This window comes from Salvelinus alpinus, chromosome 28 (genome assembly GCF_045679555.1).
Source record: "Salvelinus alpinus chromosome 28, SLU_Salpinus.1, whole genome shotgun sequence".
In the NCBI taxonomy this organism is placed as follows: domain Eukaryota; kingdom Metazoa; phylum Chordata; class Actinopteri; order Salmoniformes; family Salmonidae; genus Salvelinus; species Salvelinus alpinus.
In genome coordinates this window covers 14,293,212-14,311,475 of record NC_092113.1, presented here as the reverse complement: position 1 = coordinate 14,311,475, position 18,264 = coordinate 14,293,212, and the positions used below count along the sequence as shown (strand labels likewise).

The window sequence follows — 18,264 nt, the reverse complement described above, 5'->3', positions numbered from 1 at the left end:
GAGGGGATTTAGTGTCATATAGAGATGAAATCTATTGTTGGGCTGGAAGAACCAAAAGTCAACATAGCAGGTTGTCCTATCCCATTGAGGCCTTAGTTCTAGGCTGTAATGGCCATACATTGTCCCACTTTATGAATAGAGTTCTCAACAAATGGGGCAGCAGGTAGCCTAGTGGTTAGAGTGTTGGGCCAGTAACTGAAAGGTTGCTGGATTGAATCCCCAAGCTGACAAGGTAAAAATCTGTCGTTCTGCCCCTGAACAAGGCAGTTAACCCACTGTTCCCCGGTAGGCCGTCATTGTAAATAAGAATTTGTTCTTAACTGATTTGCCTAGTTAAATAAAGGTTAAATAAAAAAGTGATCATTGTGTCATTGCCACTGGAATTTTGGACAATAATGTCCTCCTCCCGGCTAAATGGCTTAGATTAGTTGCATTCAGGAAATGGTAGTTTTTTTATTGATCTGTTTGTCAGTGTCAGCAGAGAAGGTCTAGGCTACCCAGTGATTTGTCGTATTAAAAAAGATTATACTAATGTCTCCAGTCATATAAAGTGTAGTAGAATTGCATGAAATGTGTTGATCAAAGGGCACATTTTCCCTGTGCAAAGGAAAGAAAAGAAACATCTTTGATATAGCCTATAGGCTTATTTATTTATTTTAACCTTTTTTTTATTTTACCTATGCCACTACACGCTCAGCCATGCACAAGGATTAGATTGAGTTATATTAATATCCAAATAAATTATGACTATCCAATCATCACATTAGGAATAGTAGGCTGACATTAGTCTGCAACTGCGTTGATAGATGCATGCAATGCTTTATTATAAAGGCACATTTTTATGGTGGAAAAAATAGCTTCCCCAAAACTTGAACCTCATGCGCAGCCTATGAGAGAGACACATGCTAATAGCTAGACTACACGCTATTAGGTAGCTAATGTTGGCTAACTTAGTCTTGTTGTCATCACCTGGTTAGCATAAAATCTAAACTAAACTATAAATTGATCAGACTAACCAGTGATGAAATGGTCGGAACAGATCCTGTACTGACAGTTGTCTGGGTTCAGGTCTTGACTGACAAAAAGGTTTCTTTGTTTTTCAGACAGTTCTTGAGTCTTATCTCCTTGGTGTTTCATGATTGCGGGTAATCTGTAAAAAATATTTTTTTCCCGTTGTCTTTCCTGCCTTGTTAGAGCAGCCAAATACTGAACAGAAATTTACCATGGTGATGAATCAACTAGTTTTAGGCACTGTTATCATGCAGCTTGGGGTAGCCACTCAGCTGTTGTTGTTGGAAGAATTGACGTGGTGATCTTCCAACATGGTTTCTAGGAGGCGTCATACGCAACCTGGCAACCCTCTATAAGAAAGAGTTCCAAATAACAGCTAGTTTTCAGTTTTCCCCTCCTCACTCAGACTAATCCCAGACAGTCCTACTGTAGCTAATTCCTTGCTTGAGAAATTGCTTTCTGCTGTGAAGCAAATATTAGATTTTTTTTTAACAATTTTAATTGAAAACAATCACAGTAATGTACTTAATTGTTACCCAGAAATGATTTGCTATTGAGATAAAAACAACTGCATTGGACTTTTACTTTATTTGGCACTTAATAGCCATTTACAACGAGCTTATCGTGGAATACAAGAAATGGGGGGATGCATACCCTCATCCACATTGATGGGTCTACAGTGGAGAGGGTCAAGTTTCTCGGTGTCCTCATCACTGAGGAATTGGCACCAGCACAGTCGTGAAGAAGGCATGGCAGTGCCTCTTCGCCTTCAGTAGGCTGAAACGATTTGGCATGGCCCCTCAGATCCTTAGGAACTTTTACAGCTGTACCATCCTGACTGGTTGTATAACCAACCGTCTGTTATGGCAACTGCACCACTCTCGACGGGAAGAGAGTGGTGTAGATGGCCCAGCGCATCACTGGTGGTGAGCTCCCAGCCATCCAGGACGTACATTCCATGCGGTGTCTGAAAAAGGCCCCAAAAATTACCTAAGACTCCAGCCACCTCAGACACGGACTGTTCTTCATGCTCCCTTCCGGCAGGTGGTACCAGTGCATCAAGGCTCAGACCAACAGACTCCTAAACAACTTATCTCCTGGTCATAAGACTGTTAAATGGATAACAACTACTGCTCTCCCACAAACTATCCACACTGACTCTATGCCCATCCACAGGTCTCTACCCACTCAGACGCACACACCTTAAGGCTGTTGCGGTGACTGTATTACCGCCACACTGTCAGTCATGAGTCATTACCGCAGTAAAAAAAAAAAAAAAAGCATGCCCAGGGTGCATGAAAGTAGATTACCGTGCGTACATATAGCCCTAGGCGATGCTGTTGGTTCATTGATTGTGCAGGGCGGCTTACAGGTAGTCTACAATTATAGTGAATTTGTATTTGATTTTGAAAATTCTATTAATAGGGATTTTTCTATATTTTCATAATTAATTGGGTGGCACATTAACTTTAGCTTTACAGAATATCTCACCACCATGCGTTTCCATCTCCTTTCCTTTATTCCTTTCTTGAGCATGCAGAGGGGCTGTCAACAGTTTAGTGAAATATGTTTTGTTGAGATAAACATGTTACTATCGCTGTTCCCAAACAGATTTCACTTGGTTTCCCAAATTAAGCGCTGGGTAGCTGCAGGAACAGGGTTGGAGAGTCCATGACAAACAGAGTTTGGGCAGAATATCACCTGTCCAGCAGCAAGAGCATGCTCCTCAAACAGTGGTTGACGCGTCGAGTGAAATAAGTGTTGTTATATGTATTTCTCAGCTGCTCATATGAAGCACAGGTCTGCTATAAAACTGAAGTAGCCTACCAGGCATTATTGAAAAACGGACTGGTGGGAAAACACATGGCCTCCATTCGCTATTTGAGTACATACAGCTTACATGTATTTTCCCCCCTGTTCCTTTTCATTTGATAATTGGCCATTCTAAATCGAAACTGATTTTACATATTAGTAAAGTCAAGATTAAATTGAGAATAGTCTGATGGGTGAAAATATGATCACTTGGTGAGAGAACAGTGTGTGCAGCCTGAGGCAAGGAACATAGCGCAAGCTTTTTTGTGACCTTCTCAAATCATCAATATCCTATAGTCGCATCATGCAGCCCATTTATGTTTGGATTTCTAAAACATTCTAAGGTTTGTATCATTCACAACTAAGGTTGCCAAATAACTCTAAATCTAGCATGTAGGACCTGTTTCAAATGATCACTTTTAGCTCAACATAGCCACTTCATATGCACACTCGCTCCAGAATGGGAAAAATATCCTTTCTATTTTATTCAGTTTCAAGTCATCTTTATTCAAGTAAAATCATATAGTATAAAATAATGGCACGGGACTTATAAGCATATCTTGTCAGCGAAATGAACAAGCCTACAGCCTATGGCATGGATCATAGCCAGATACTATACAGTAGGCCAACTCATATTCTGTTCTTTGGGAAAATAAATTTTCTTCATACTATAATGTTTCTTTAGACCTGACTAAAATAAACAATGGATTTATTGTGATGGTGTATATGAAATTGATTTATTATACTTTTTTAAATGTAGATGTTCCAAAGGTGCGCATCAGCGTCTTGTATGTAGCTTGTATGCTTGAAGGCCTGGAGATGCTAAATGTGTGTTTATGTTAATTAACGGTCAATTACCTTGAGACCGGCATTCTTTTGCATGACAATAACCGGCTGACAAAATGTCATGACTGCCACAACTCTAACACACCTTCACTGTCACTCTTACTCACATACATGCTCACATGCGCACACTCACATACTGTACACCCTCAGTCACACAGTCATTACTGACGCCACACACTTACGCTTCTGCTAAAATGATTGTTGATTAATCAACACCCACACACATACACACACTCACCACCACGCACACACCCCCCCCACCACTTACTGTTTACTGTTATTATTATCATTATTGATCCTGCTACCAGTCACTTTCTCCTAATCCCTGCCTACATGTACATACTATCTCAAACACTCCAGTATCCCTGCACATTGTACATGTGGCACTGGCCCTGACCCTGTATAAAGTCTAGTTGTGTTTTTTTCTTTCTCTTATTTCTTCTGTTTTATTTTTGTTATACTATTTTGATATTGAATACTGCACTTTTGGGAAGGGCTTGAAAGTTAAGGATTTCACTGTACTTGTGCATGTGACAAATTGAACTTGGAACTACTATAGTCATTTTGTAGATGGGAAAATGTGTTTTTTTTATGAAGTTGAACATGTGCTCTTTATGACCGAATGTTAAAATTAGGTGAAATCAAGTTAGATTTTTTTTTTTTGCCAACTTCCAATTCTGAAAAGACACCACATTTTTGGAAAAAACCTCATATGATTACTTGATGTCTTAGAAGCCATATGTTTACATATTGACCAAGTCTTGATGTATACATCTTTCCATCTGCTTAATTTCCCGTGAGAAGTGTGAAGATGCTCATACCTTCCTGTTCCTAAGAAGACTGCAGAGTTACCTACGTAGCAGACACACAATGCTTGACTACTAGGTGATGTGTTCAAACAGATACTATGGTATGTTCTAACCACTGAAGTCATAACCAGATCTTAGCACTGATGTCTTTACCCCATTACTGCAGTCATAAACCAGGTAATGACCCATCCTCTATTTAATTAGCAAGCATGTTTAGAAGGAGAAGCAGGTCAAACATAGATAGTTCCCATTAACTGTGATGAGCCAGTCTGGTGTTTTTTATTTGGAGAAAATGTTGTGCTGATGTGTTTTTCTGTGTGTATCTTTCCAGACACGTGCCCTACCCTAACCTTTATCCAGACCAGTCCCCTAGCGAGGAGTGGACCATGGAAGAGTGCTTCCGACCTCTGACCTTCCACGGCATCATCTTGCGGTCCCAGTTGGTCAAACTGCTCATCCGTGGCGTCTGCTACACAGAGAACCAGTCGGTTAGTGTTCCAACCCACTCCTCATGAGGGTCGTATTAGTTAGTGATGGGGGGGAAACATTTATACAATAGATTATTGCAAGATTATCTTAATATTATCTTGATTTTAATCTTCTTTTTATATGTTGAGCCAACATGTTTTTAGCACTTTTATTTCCATGACTGCTCAAAACTTGTTTACTCATGGCTCTTTTGTTCCTTTGCAGCAGACATATAGTGAGCAGTATGTTTGAACATCGAATCACAATAAAATCAGAGTATCGATTCGCAATATATAAAATAGTGTGACATAAAGAATCTCAATACATATAGTATCCCGCCTAAGTATTGTGATAATATCATATTGTGAGGTCCCTGGCAATTCCCAGCCCTAGTGTTCATTAGGCACCAAATGGAAGAAACCGTGGAGGAACTACCTTCACTCTCATTTTTGTTCTCCATTGCAAAACGTTTTGCTACGTTTTGCACTATGCACTAATGAATATGACCTAGGAGTTAGTCAGTGTGTCTATGGGAGAGAGGAAGGGAAGGCGTGTCTGTGTTTGTGCACTGTTCTCTTTGACTGTATGTCTGTGCGTCCACATAGAGTGCCACGCAGCCCAGACTGTCATACGCTGAGATGACTGAGGACTACCGCTGTTTCCCAGACATCCACAACTTGGACCTGGCCCTCCTCAACCCCTGCATGATAGTGGTACGACCCAGTCCATCACACATCTATAGCTACTACTGCACCCACATGATAGTGGTACGACCCAGTCCATCACACAGGAGCTGTGTTGTTAGACTTCAATGCAGCTTCTTATATTATCGATCATAATCTGTTGCTGAAAAAACATATGTGTTATCTGCCATATCGTGGATTGAGAGCTACCTATCTAATAGAACACAGAGGGTTTTCTTTAATGGAAGCCTCTCTAATGTAAACCAGGTAGAGTGTGGTTGTTCTTCAAGGCAGCTGTCTTAGCCCTCTACTGTTCTCCTTTTTTACTAATGACCTACTACTAGCATTGAATAAAGCCTGTGTGTCTATGTACGCCGATGACTCAACATTATACACGTCAACTACCACGGCAAGTAAATCACTGCAACCCCTAACAAAGATCTGCAGTCATTTTTAGAATGGGTGACTAGTAATAAGCTAGTCCTAAATATATCGAAAACTAAAAGCATTGTATTTGGGACAAATAATTTGTTAAACCCTGAACCTCATCTAAATCTAGTTGTGAATAATGTGATCACACAGTCGTCCGGAACAGCTGGTGCTCTCATGCATGTTTCAGTGTTGCATGCCTCGAAGCGGGCATAGAAGTAATTTAGCTCGTCTGGTACGTTCATGTCACTGGGCAGCTCGTGGCTGTGCTTCCCTTTGTAGTCTGTAATAGTTTGCAAGCCTTGCCACATCCGACGAGCGTCAGCGCCGGTGTAGTACGGTTCAATCTTAGTCCTGTATTGAAGCTTTGCCTGTTTGATGGTTTGTCGGAGGGCATAGCGGGATTTCTTATAAACTTCCGGGTTAGAGTCCCACTACTTGAAAGCGGCAGCTCTACCCTTTAGCTCAGTGCGGATATTGCCTGTAGTCCATGGCTTCTGGTTGGGGAATATACAGTGGGGAGAACAAGTATTTGATACACTGACGATTTTGCAGGTTTTCCTACTTACAAAGCATGTAGAGGTCTGTAATTTTTATCATAGGTACACTTCAACTGTGAGAGACGGAATCTAAAACAAAAATCCAGAAAATCACATTGTATGATTTTTAAATAATTAATTTGCATTTTATTGCATGACATAAGTATTTGATCACCTACCAACCAGTAAGAATTCCAGCTCTCACAGACCTGTTAGTTTTTGTTTAAGAAGCCCTCCTGTTCTCCACTCATTACCTGTATTAACTGCACCTGTTTGAACTCGTTACCTGTATAAAATACACCTGTCCACACACTCAATCAAACAGATTCCAACCTCTCCACAATGGCCAAGACCAGAGAGCTGTGTAAGGACATCAGGGATAAAATTGTAGACCTGCACAAGGCTGGGATGGGCTACAGGACAATAGGCAAGCAGCTTGGTGAGAAGGAAACAACTGTTGGCGCAATTATTAGAAAATGGAAGAAGTTCAAGATGACGGTCAATCACCCTCGGTCTGGGGCTCCATGCAAGATTTCACCTCGTGGGGCATCAATGATCATGAGGAAGGTGAGGGATCAGCCCAGAACTACACGGCAGGACCTGGTCAATGACCTGAAGAGAGCTGGGACCACAGTCTCAAAGAAAACCATTAGTAACACACTACGCCGTCATGGATTAAAATCCTGCAGCGCACGCAAGGTCCCCCTGCTTAAGCCAGTGCATGTCCAGGCCTGTCTGAAGTTTGCCAATGACCATCTGGATGATCCAGAGGAGGAATGGGAGAAGGTCATGTGGTCTGATGAGACAAAAATAGAGCTTTTTGGTCTAACTCCACTCGCCGTGTTTGGAGGAAGAAGAAGTATGAGTACAACCCCAAGAACACCATCCCAACCGTGAAGCATGGAGGTGGAAACATCATTCTTTGGGGATGCTTTTCTGCAAAGGGGACAGGACGACTGCACCGTATTGAGGGGAGGATGGATGGGGCCATGTATCGCGAGATCTTGGCCAACAACCTCCTTCCCTCAGTAAGAGCATTGAAGATGGGTCGTGGCTGGGTCTTCCAGCATGACAACGACACGAAGCACACAGCCATGGCAACTAAGGAGTGGCTCCGTAAGAAGCATCTCAAGGTCCTGGAGTGGCCTAGCCAGTCTCCAGACCTGAACCCAATAGAAAATCTTTGGAGGGAGCTGAAACTCCGTATTGCCCAGCGACAGCCCCGAAACCTGAAGGATCTGGAGAAGATCTGTAGGGAGGAGTGGGCCAAAATCCCTGCTGCAGTGTGTGCAAACCTAGTCAAGAACTACAGGAAACGTATGATCTCTGTAATTGCAAACAAAGGTTTCTGTACCAAATATTAAGTTCTGCTTTTCTGATGTATCAAATACTTATGTCATGCAATAAAATGCAAATTAATTACTTAAAAATCATACAATGTGATTTTCTGGATTTTTGTTTTAGATTCCGTCTCTCATAGTTGAAGTGTACCTATGATAAAAATTACAGACCTCTACATGCTTTGTAAGTAGGAAAACCTGCAAAATCGGCAGTGTATCAAATACTTGTTCTCCCCACTGTATGTACTGTCACTGTGGGGACGACGTCATCGATGCACATATTGATGAAGCCAGTGTCTGATGTGGTGTACTCCTCAATGCCATCGGAAGAATCCCGGAACATATTCCAGTCTGTGCTAGCAAAACAATCCTGTAGTTTAGCATCTGCTTCATCTGACCACTTTCTTATTGACCAAGTCACTGGTACTTCCTGCTTTAGTTTTTGCTTGTAAGCAGGAATCAGGAGGATAGAATTATGGTCAGATTGGCCAAATGGAGGGCAAGGGAGAGCTTTGTACGCATCTCTGTGTGTGGAGTAAAGGTGGTCTAGAGTTTTTTTCCCCTCTGGTTGCAGATTTAACATGCTGATAGAAATTAGGTAAAACTGATTTGAGTTTCCCTGCATTAAAGTCCCCGGCCACTAGGAGCGCTGCCTCTGGATGAGCGTTTTCCTGTTTGCTTATGGCCGTATACAGCTGATTGAGTGCGGTCTTATTTCCAGCATCGTTCTGCGGTGGTATATAGACAGCTACGAAAAATATAGATGTAAATTCTCTTGTTGAATAGTGTGGGCTACAGCTTATCATGAGATACTCTAACTCAGTTGATCAAAACCTTGAAACTTCCTTAGATTTTGTGCACCAGCTGTTGTTTACAAATATACATAGGTCGCCGCCCCTTGTCTTACCAGAGGCTACTGTTCTATCCTGCCGAAAAGGCTTAAAACCCGGCAGCTGTATGTTAATCATGTCATCGTTCAGCCACGACTCTGTGAAACATAAGATATTACAGTTTTTAATGTCCCGTTTGTAGGATATACGTGCTCGTAGTTCGTCTATTTTATTATCGATGGATTGTACATTGGCTAATAGGACCGATGGTAAAGGTAGATTACCCTTTCGGCGACAGATCCTTACAAGGCACCCGGACCGCCGTCTTTTCCTCCTGCGAATGCCGGGGATGAAGGTCTTGTCGGGTGTCTAGAGTAAATCCTTCCCGTCCGACTCGTTGAAGGAAGGAAGGATTCCTCCAGTACGGGGTGAGTAATCGCTGCCCTGATATCAAGAAGCTCTTTTCGGTCATAAGACACGGTGGCAGAAACATTATGTACAAAATAAGTTACAAATAACATGAAAAAATATACACAATAGCACAATTGGTTACAGGTTCGTAAAACGGCGTCCATCTCCTTCGGCGCCATTATATGGTCAAGTGCTGTAAAGAGGGACATAGGCAAATACAGTTGACCCAGAACAGAGCAGAATGTCTGGCCCTTAAATGTACACAGAAGACTAATATCAACAACATGCATATTAATCTCTTGTGGCTCAAAGTAGAGGAGAGATTGACTACTGGTCTTTGTGAAAGGTATTGACGTGTTAAAAGTACCGAACTATCTGTTAAATCGGTTAACACACAGCTCAGACACTTATACATACCCCACAAGACATGCCACCAGAGGTCTCTTCATAGTCCCCTAGCCCAGAACAGAGGCTAGCAAACGCACAGTACTATATACAGTTGAAGTCGGAAGTTTACATACACCTTAGCCAAATCCATTTAAACTCAGTTTTTCACAATTCCTGACATTTTATCCAAATAAAAATTCCCTGTCTTAGGTCAGTTAGGATCACCACTTTATTTTAAGGATGTAAAATGTCAGAATAATAGTAGAGAGAATGATTTATTTCAGCTTTTATTTCTTTCATCACATTCCCAGTGGGTCAGAAGTTTACATACACTCAATTAGTGTTTGTTAGCATTGCCTTTAAATTGTTTAACTTGGGTCAAACGTTTTGGGTAGCCTTCCACAAGCTTCCCACAATAAGTTGGGTGAATTTTGGCCCATTCCTCCTGACAGAGCTGGAGTAACTGAGTCAGGTTTGTAGGCCTCCTTGCTCGCACACGCTTTTTCAGTTCTTCCCACACATTTTCTATAGGATTGAGGTCAGGGCTTTGTGATGGCCACTCCAATACCTTGACTTTGTTGTCCTCAAGCCATTTTGCCACAACTTGGGAAGTATGCTTGGGGTCATTGTTCATTTGGAAGACCCATTTGCGACCAAGCTTTAACTTCTTGAATGTCTTGAGATGTTGCTTCAATATATCCACATCATTTTCCTACCTCATGATACCATCTATTTTGTGAAGTGCACCAGTCCCTCTTGCAGCAAAGCACCCCCACAACATGATGCTGCCACCCCCGTGCTTCACGGTTGGGATGGTGTTCTTCGGCTTGCAAGCCTCCCACTTTTTCCTCCAAACATAACGATGGTCATTATGGCCAAACAGTTCTATTTCTGTTTCATCAGACCATAGGACATTTCCCCAAAAAGTACGATCTTTGTCCCCATGTGCAGTTGCAAACCGTAGTCTGGCTTTTTTTATGGCGGTTTTGGAGCAGTGGCTTCTTCCTTGCTGAGTGGCCTTTCAGGTTATGTCAATATAGGACTCGTTTTACTGTGGATATAGATACTTTTGTACGTGTTTCCTCCAGCATCTTCACAAGTTCCTTTGCTGTTGTTCTGTGATTGATTTGCGCTTTTCGTATGGCTGCATGGTCCCATGCTGTTTATACTTGCGTACTATTGTTTGTACAGATGAACGTGGTACCTTCAGGCGTTTGGAAATTGCTCCCAAGAATGAACCAGAATTTTTTTTCTGAGGTCTTGGCTGATATCTTTTGATTTCCCATGATGTCAAGCAAAGAGGCACTGAGTTTGAAGGTAGGCCTTGAATTACATCCACAGGTACACTTCCAATTGACTCAAATGATGTCAATTAGCCTATCAGAAGCTTCTAAAGCTATCAAATCATTTTCTGGAATTTTCCAAGCTGTTTAAAGGCACAGTCAACTTTGTGTATGTAAACTTCTGACCCATTTGGAATTGTGACACAGTGAGTTAAAAGTGAAATAATCTGTCTGTAAACAATTGTTGGAAGAATTACTTGTGTCATGCACAAAGTAGATGTCCTAACCGACTTGCCAAAACTATAGTTTGTTAACAAGACATTTGTGGAGTGGTTGAAAAACAAGTTTTAATGACTCCAACCTAAGTGTATGTAAACTTCCGACTTCAACTGTAGAGCCATAAACATGGAACTCTCTTCCACGTAACTCAAGCTAGCAGTAAAATCCAGATAAAAAAATAAAAAACTGATAAAACACCTCACGGCACAGCGTGGACTGTGAAGAGACAGTCACCCACACACAACACCCACACACTCTTCTTAGTTATGTATTATTGTAATATTGTAATGTAATAATGTAGCGATGTAAATTTGTATTATGCACAATGTTTTGTTTGATATGTTTTATCTCTGTTTGGACCCCAGTAAGAGTATTTGTTGCCTTGGCAACAGCTTATGGGGATCCTAATAAAATACTACATCTACAGCTAACACTGCACTTACAACCCCACATTATAGTGGTACGACCCAGCCAATCATAATGGATGTGTGACATCTCTTTATCGAGTCAATACAATGGACAATGCGAAAAAGGGAAAATTATTTTTCATCTTTCACTTTCAGGACGTCACCCGTACATGAACCCATGCCCCTACACAGTGTCCCCAAAAACGCATGTGTCCCAAGTTTTTAACCTGTTCAGAACCATTCGCCTCCGACACCTGCCTGTGGTCAATGCCGTAGGAGAGGTGAGTGTTACTGCAAAGGGTTAATTATACCCATTCCTCAACTTCCTGTTTCTACTTCCTGTTTACTCTCTGTGGACAGGGTTGTATTCATCAGTGAACACCGTAGCCAAACGGTTTGCAATGGAAAAGAGAAAGGAGTGTTTCTTGTTGGACAAGTTCAAGTAGTCCCCCCTTTGTTTCCTTCTGTTTGGTGCCTAATGAATACAACCCAGATTTATAATAACAACCATTCAAATCACAACATGTCTCTGTTGGTCCATCATAAAGACAGACACACCATAGACTCATTCCAAGTGCTTGACACAGTATGTATTAAATGTCCATATTGTTCAAATTTAAACTGGCATGAATTATCAACATTCTCTCTGACATAAACGCAGCTTCAAGTGAGTAACTCAACTTATTTTATCCGTCAAAACGAGCTCTAGAATTTTATTTTGCATAGAAGCACTAAGCAGAGAAATTGCTTTCTTAATGAACTACTGTAGCTAATTAATTCTTTTTGAGAGTCTGTCTAGAGTAGAGGAAGCAATTTGCTCCATGATGTGGCTGCCTGTACCTTCTCTTTCAGATTGTGGGAATAATCACACGACACAATTTAACCCACGAGTTCCTTTTGGTGAAACTCAGACAGCCCTACATCACCATTTGAGCTCCAGAGTCCAGCCTTTAAAGCCGACAAGAGCCGCCTGCGTCTTGCTGTCCTTGGGACACAATCCCCCCTTTAACTGGACCTGTACCATGCTTTTCCAAGTCTTATCCATTACACACACCCAACCGCACGGCATCCATTCTCTGTATGAGATAATAGGCACACACCCCTTGTAATGAAAGCTGGTGACTTTTGTCTGCTGAGGAGCCTTCCATCACCCAAAGATCCTCCGTGTCCCAACAAATTTCCGTGCTTTACCAACCAACCAACGATTTATCATCATTATCACTGTAGCACTTTTGTTTAGATTTCTGACTGTATTTTTTTATTTTATGTTTACTGTATATTTAAATGTACTATTCTATATATTTGCATTAAAACCATTTCACTGTTCCGCCAGGGCTTCGATCAAAGTAGGCTTATCAAGAGATCAAGATTAGGGACCATTTCTAATCAATGGATATGTTTGGAGCTACATTAACACGAAAATGCATCATTTCACTTGCATATGTAAAGCTTAACAACAGACAGTTGTTCTCACAAATATTCAGGCAACAAGGTTATGAGAGTGGAATGGAATCGACAAAAGTTTATTCATTTTATTTTTGTTATTTTGACTAAATATGCTGGGCTAAGGAAGACTCAGCATATTTTCTAGACAGAAAAGGGTGGACGTTTGGTTGTCAGTATTAATCTTTAAGAGTCTATTGGCGCACCCGTGCGTCAATCTAAGTAACATAACAAAAATATCCCATCAAAATCTGTCAGGTTAAGCTAGAGATATCTGTGTTTTTGCATGGGGTGCGTAACAATCCACCACATCTGCCTATGTCAGGCGTTCCGCATCTGCGGTTGAAGGTGGCCGAGCTACAGCTGTGTTTGTCAGACCATGAGACATCCTGAAAATCGGTGTTCTCACGAAAACATCTATAGCGTCCGAATGGTTTGGCCTACAAATTCTCACAAACACTATTGTGTTCTCCGCTTTGCTCTACGACCCAACCACAAGTGTCACTGGAATCGTCTGAAGGTAACTCATACAAATGAATGGAAGTATGGAAGTAGTTTTGTGCCAACAAAAAATTGTGGTACTTTAAAGGTAGAATCCGCAATATGACATCATCACATGACTCAAGGGATGGTGTAAATTGGGATAAGCCAGTAATGGCTCTCTTGTAAAGTTGATGTGTGTAAGTAGGAAGTTGCCCCACTTTGTATGGCAGTGGTACTCATTGCAAGGCCCGCGGGCTGCATGCCCTTAATTTGTGGCTCGCTGTGAATTTCTTATATTCCATGCATAATACATAACATTGATACAATTTCAATTAAATGTGTTTAATGCAGGCCTGAATCACTTCATTGAATATATCTATTGTTCTCTGGACGGCAGATAGATGGCAGTATAGCACAGCTGTTGAACAGAAAGGCCGAAATAGAACGTTTGCCGAAATAGAACGCAGCTGCTCAGCTACAGTGACCAACACATATCAGTTTGCTACTAGCTAATTTTGCAGACTGGTTGACATGGATCGATTTATTGTAAAAAAGAAATGTAAATCTATTGACAATGAAAATGAGGGGGAAGAGCTGGAGAACAACGTGACAGCTCCGAACGAACAACCACCGGAGATTCAGGAAAACCAGGAAGATGTCGGCGGGAAAATGCAGCTAGCTAACGTAGCTAACCTGGCAAACGCGGCTCCGGTGGCTAAGAGGAGGATATGGTCGATTCAAGAAGAACACAGAAAGTTCCAAGAGAAATGGACAGACAAGTATTTTTTTGTACTGCATGATGGGACTAGCTCACTTTGTCTTATTTGCCAGAAGGCAGTCAATTGTTTTAAACGAGCAAATTTAGAGCGACATTTCCAGTCACACCATGCCCATCTTTAAAGTACCACCATTTTTTGTTGGCACAAAACATATCCGCCACAAAGCAACCTCAGAAACAACAAAATAGCGCAACTCAAAGGACAGCCCAAAGCACAACAATAAATGATGGACAGATCTAGCACTGTTGCAGAGAAAATGACAGAGGCAACATATGAGATTGCTTGGATACTCGCGAGAAACAAGAAGGCCGTCACAGACGCGGAGATTGTCAAATAATGTTTTTTGGCCTCAGCCAAAATATTGTATGCTGATTTCACAAACAAGGAAGCTATTTGAAAGCAAATTAAGGGACTGCAACTCTCAGACTTGACCATAACAAGACGCATAGAAGCGAGGACATCGGTAAGCAACTGATTACCGACATATCCGTGGCGTGATGTTTTAGTATTGCGCTTTACGAAAGCACTGATATAAGTGGCATTGCCCAATTATGTGTTTGGGTCCGCTTCACTCAAAACGAGTCGTTCAGAGAGGAACTTCTATGTTTACTGCCCCTTCAGTGCAAACACAAGGAGAGGATATTCTGAAAGCCCTTATTACATTTGTTGCTGATAATAATATTGACTGGTCAAATCTGGCATCTGTGTGCACTGATGGCGTCCCAAACATGCGAGGGAAGAAGAAGGGACTCATAGGCCTGATGAGAAAGAGAGAGGATATTCCCAAATTTGTTTAATTTCATTGAATCATTCATCAGGAAGCACTTGTGGCTAAACTCAAAGACTGTGACTTACAGAATGTGATGCAGCAAGTCGTGCCCGTGGTGAACATTATTATTGGGAGGGCACTGAATCACCGGCAATTCTGCGAGTTGCTGGAGGAATACTATACAGAATGCGGCGACTTGATATTTCGCAATGAGGTGAGATGGCTGTCTCGTGGCAGAGTTTTAGAAATATTTCTATCTCTCCTCCCTCAAATCTGTGAATTTGTTGTAAGCAAGGGGAGAGAGGAGCGAGAGCTGGATGATCCACAGTGGATATTAAAGCTGGCTTTTTTAACTGACATCACCTGCCACCTGAACACGGTGAATCTCCAGCTCCAAGGGAAAGCTAGAACTCCAGGCAAAATGCTGCGTGTGGTCACAGCATTTCACTAAAATCACCACACTGTTCATACCTGACAGTTTGTTCATTTCCCAAAACTCAGAGCAGTCACCACATCCAACCCAGACATACTGCAACCTTTTAACTATGATGCATTTGTGCGTGTGTTGGAAGAGTTGAAGTTGGAGTTTGATTCAAGGGTATCACGGAGTACAAGGAGTTGTTCAACTTCATTGAGAACCCCTTTCATGTGCCAGTGTCATCTCTGACCCCAGTCATCACAGCCCTCTGTCCTGACCGTGTTGGAATGGAGAGTGAGATAGTGGAGCTGCAGTCAAATGACACATTGCAAGGTCAACTAAGATCAGGTGTTACCCATTTGTGGGTCAGACACAGAGTATCCACTTCTGAAGCAGTGTGTGCAAAAGGTGACATCAGCTTTTGTCAGCACTTATTCATGTGAAGCAACATTTTCAACAATGAACGTTGTGAAACAAAAGCAGAGAAACAGACTGACCAATGCACACCTGGATTGCCTCACAAGGATAGCAACAATAGACTCTACATTTAGAATGAATTCAGTCAAGGAGCAGAAGGGACATTTTTGCACATCCAACTACTGAGGTAACCCTTAATATGGGTTGTATACATGTGATGTAGCCTATTTGATGTGTGTATGTATATATTTGTGATGTGCTGTACATCAAATCAATTGCATTGCTCTGAATTTGCTCTCAATTGCTAATTGCTAATATTGGAAGAAGAAGTACAACAAATGAAAGATCTGTGCGGCCCTCTGAATGATTGTCTCAACCCAAAGTGGCCCCCTTACAAAAAAATTGTGAGTAACACGGGTGTATGGTGATGTCATATTGCAGAGTCTACCTTAAACGTGATGATGAGGCGAGTGCAGCTTTTCTATGCCTTCTAAATAGTGTGGATAGATGTAAAGATAATCAATTATGACAAACCATGATGGCACATATTTATACACTTAAGTATTCTTTGTTTTATTTGTGTGATATTGTTTGCTAAATGTTTTATTTAAGAAATGAACATTTTATTTTTTATGATTTGCTTCATGTGCTATGAATGGATCACATGAAATGGCATTCATTACATTTGCTCTATAACAAGACGGACCGATGTTACTTTGGGGAAAAATACATTATTATTCTTTGTGTCATTGCCATAGCTTGGGTTTCAAAATGTAAGGGTAATTTTCCCAAAACCGGGGAATTTGGGGTAAGTTACTGTAATTTTGCAATCCTAGCCATAACACACTTGTTATTTTAAATCAATGTTTTTATCAGAGGAGGTTGGTGTGAGGAGCTATAGGAGGATGGGCTCATTGTAATGGCTGGAATAGAATTAATGGAACGGAGTCGAACGTGGTTTCCATATGTTTAATGTGTTGGATACCATTCAGATTTTTTCCATTCCAGTCTTTACAATGAGCCCGTTCTCCTATAGCTCCTCCCATCAGCCTCCTCTGGTTTTGTGTATCATGCTACTTTATATCCACACTAAATGTTGTGTCTCTGCATATGACATGCCATCAGATGAGGTTGTATGACAAATGGTAAATGCGCTACGCTTAGCTAGCGTTGGGACCAGAGGGATCGTTTCTTTGCCAAATAACATTATGGACCCACCTGTGTTTAGTACGTCTGCTGTGGAGGTTTAGGCATTGCTCTTAGCTTGAGAAGTTTGTGAAAGCTTGACAAATGTAGGAAAGCAAGCCCTTGGCAAACACCATAGGTCCCTTGAAAAGAGAAAGCAGAGACCTCTGTCTTGTGCCTTGACATTACTCTTCAAAATAAAGGTCTCTGTTTTGTAAATCATTCAAATGTATCCATCTTATTTTTGTATAATTATCATTGTAGAAAATATTTTTGGGAAGATATAATACAAAAGTGTTGTGTTATTTTCAATGATAGCATATTATATATAGAGAAATATTGTCATAGTGCACAACTTCACCTTTCCAATGCTTGAGTTGTCCAGACTCCCTGTTGCCTGGTACTAAAATGACATGCATTGTCAGGCTGGCTGTGTAAGGTGTTCTGATGTGCCGGATACGGAGTGATTACACGAGGTCCTGGTCCCAGTTTTCCACATTTGACTGGCTCTGGGAACCTAGCCCACTACCAAATACCAATTAGGCAAATCTTCCGCCACAGTGGAAAAATCCTCCTGGGGTTGTTATTCCATGGACCATCGCACCTGTTCTTATCACTGGGATCACAGTCACTGAAAAGTCCAGGAGTTGCGGTACCACTTTACGGTTTACAAGTGATCCTGACACCGTTAAGGAGAAGTCTCCAGGCACATCATTTGTGTTTGATTAGTTCCTGCACGGCTCAGCTGCTCCTCCTGAAATTGTAGCACCTTCTCTCAATGGGTCGTTGCCATCTGTGGTGATCCTTCACTGTAACACCAGAGTAATTCCTAAAGAGTAACCCAACTTGACATGAGTGAGACTGGAGTGACAGGGCTTCGCTTTAGCGTAACCAACACTGGCGTCCCGTTCACGCTGCCTGTCAGAACACATCCCCACCAGACACTCCACACTGTAGCATTGTGAATCACATCTTTTATCTCAGGCTGAGATCGTTTGCCTAGAAGGCCAGCATCCCGGAGTCACCTCTTCACTGTTGACGTTGAGACTGGTGTTTTGCGGGTACTATTTAATGAAGCTTCCAGTTGAGGAGTTGTGAGGCGTCTGTTTCTCAAACTGTACACTCTAATGTACTTGTCCTGTTGCTCAGTTGTGCACCGGGGCCTCCCACTCCTCTTTCTATTCTGGTTAGCGCCAGTTTGTGCTGTTCTGTGAAGGGAGTAGTACACAGCGTTGT

At 41.7% G+C, this 18,264-nt stretch overlaps 1 pseudogene; it reads left to right on the top strand.

Moving 5' to 3' along the window:
- The window catches only part of LOC139557991 (H(+)/Cl(-) exchange transporter 6-like), a 45,713-nt pseudogene extending 28,463 nt beyond the window's left edge, over positions 1-17,250 (top strand).
- The last annotated feature ends 1,014 nt before the right edge of the window (positions 17,251-18,264 follow it).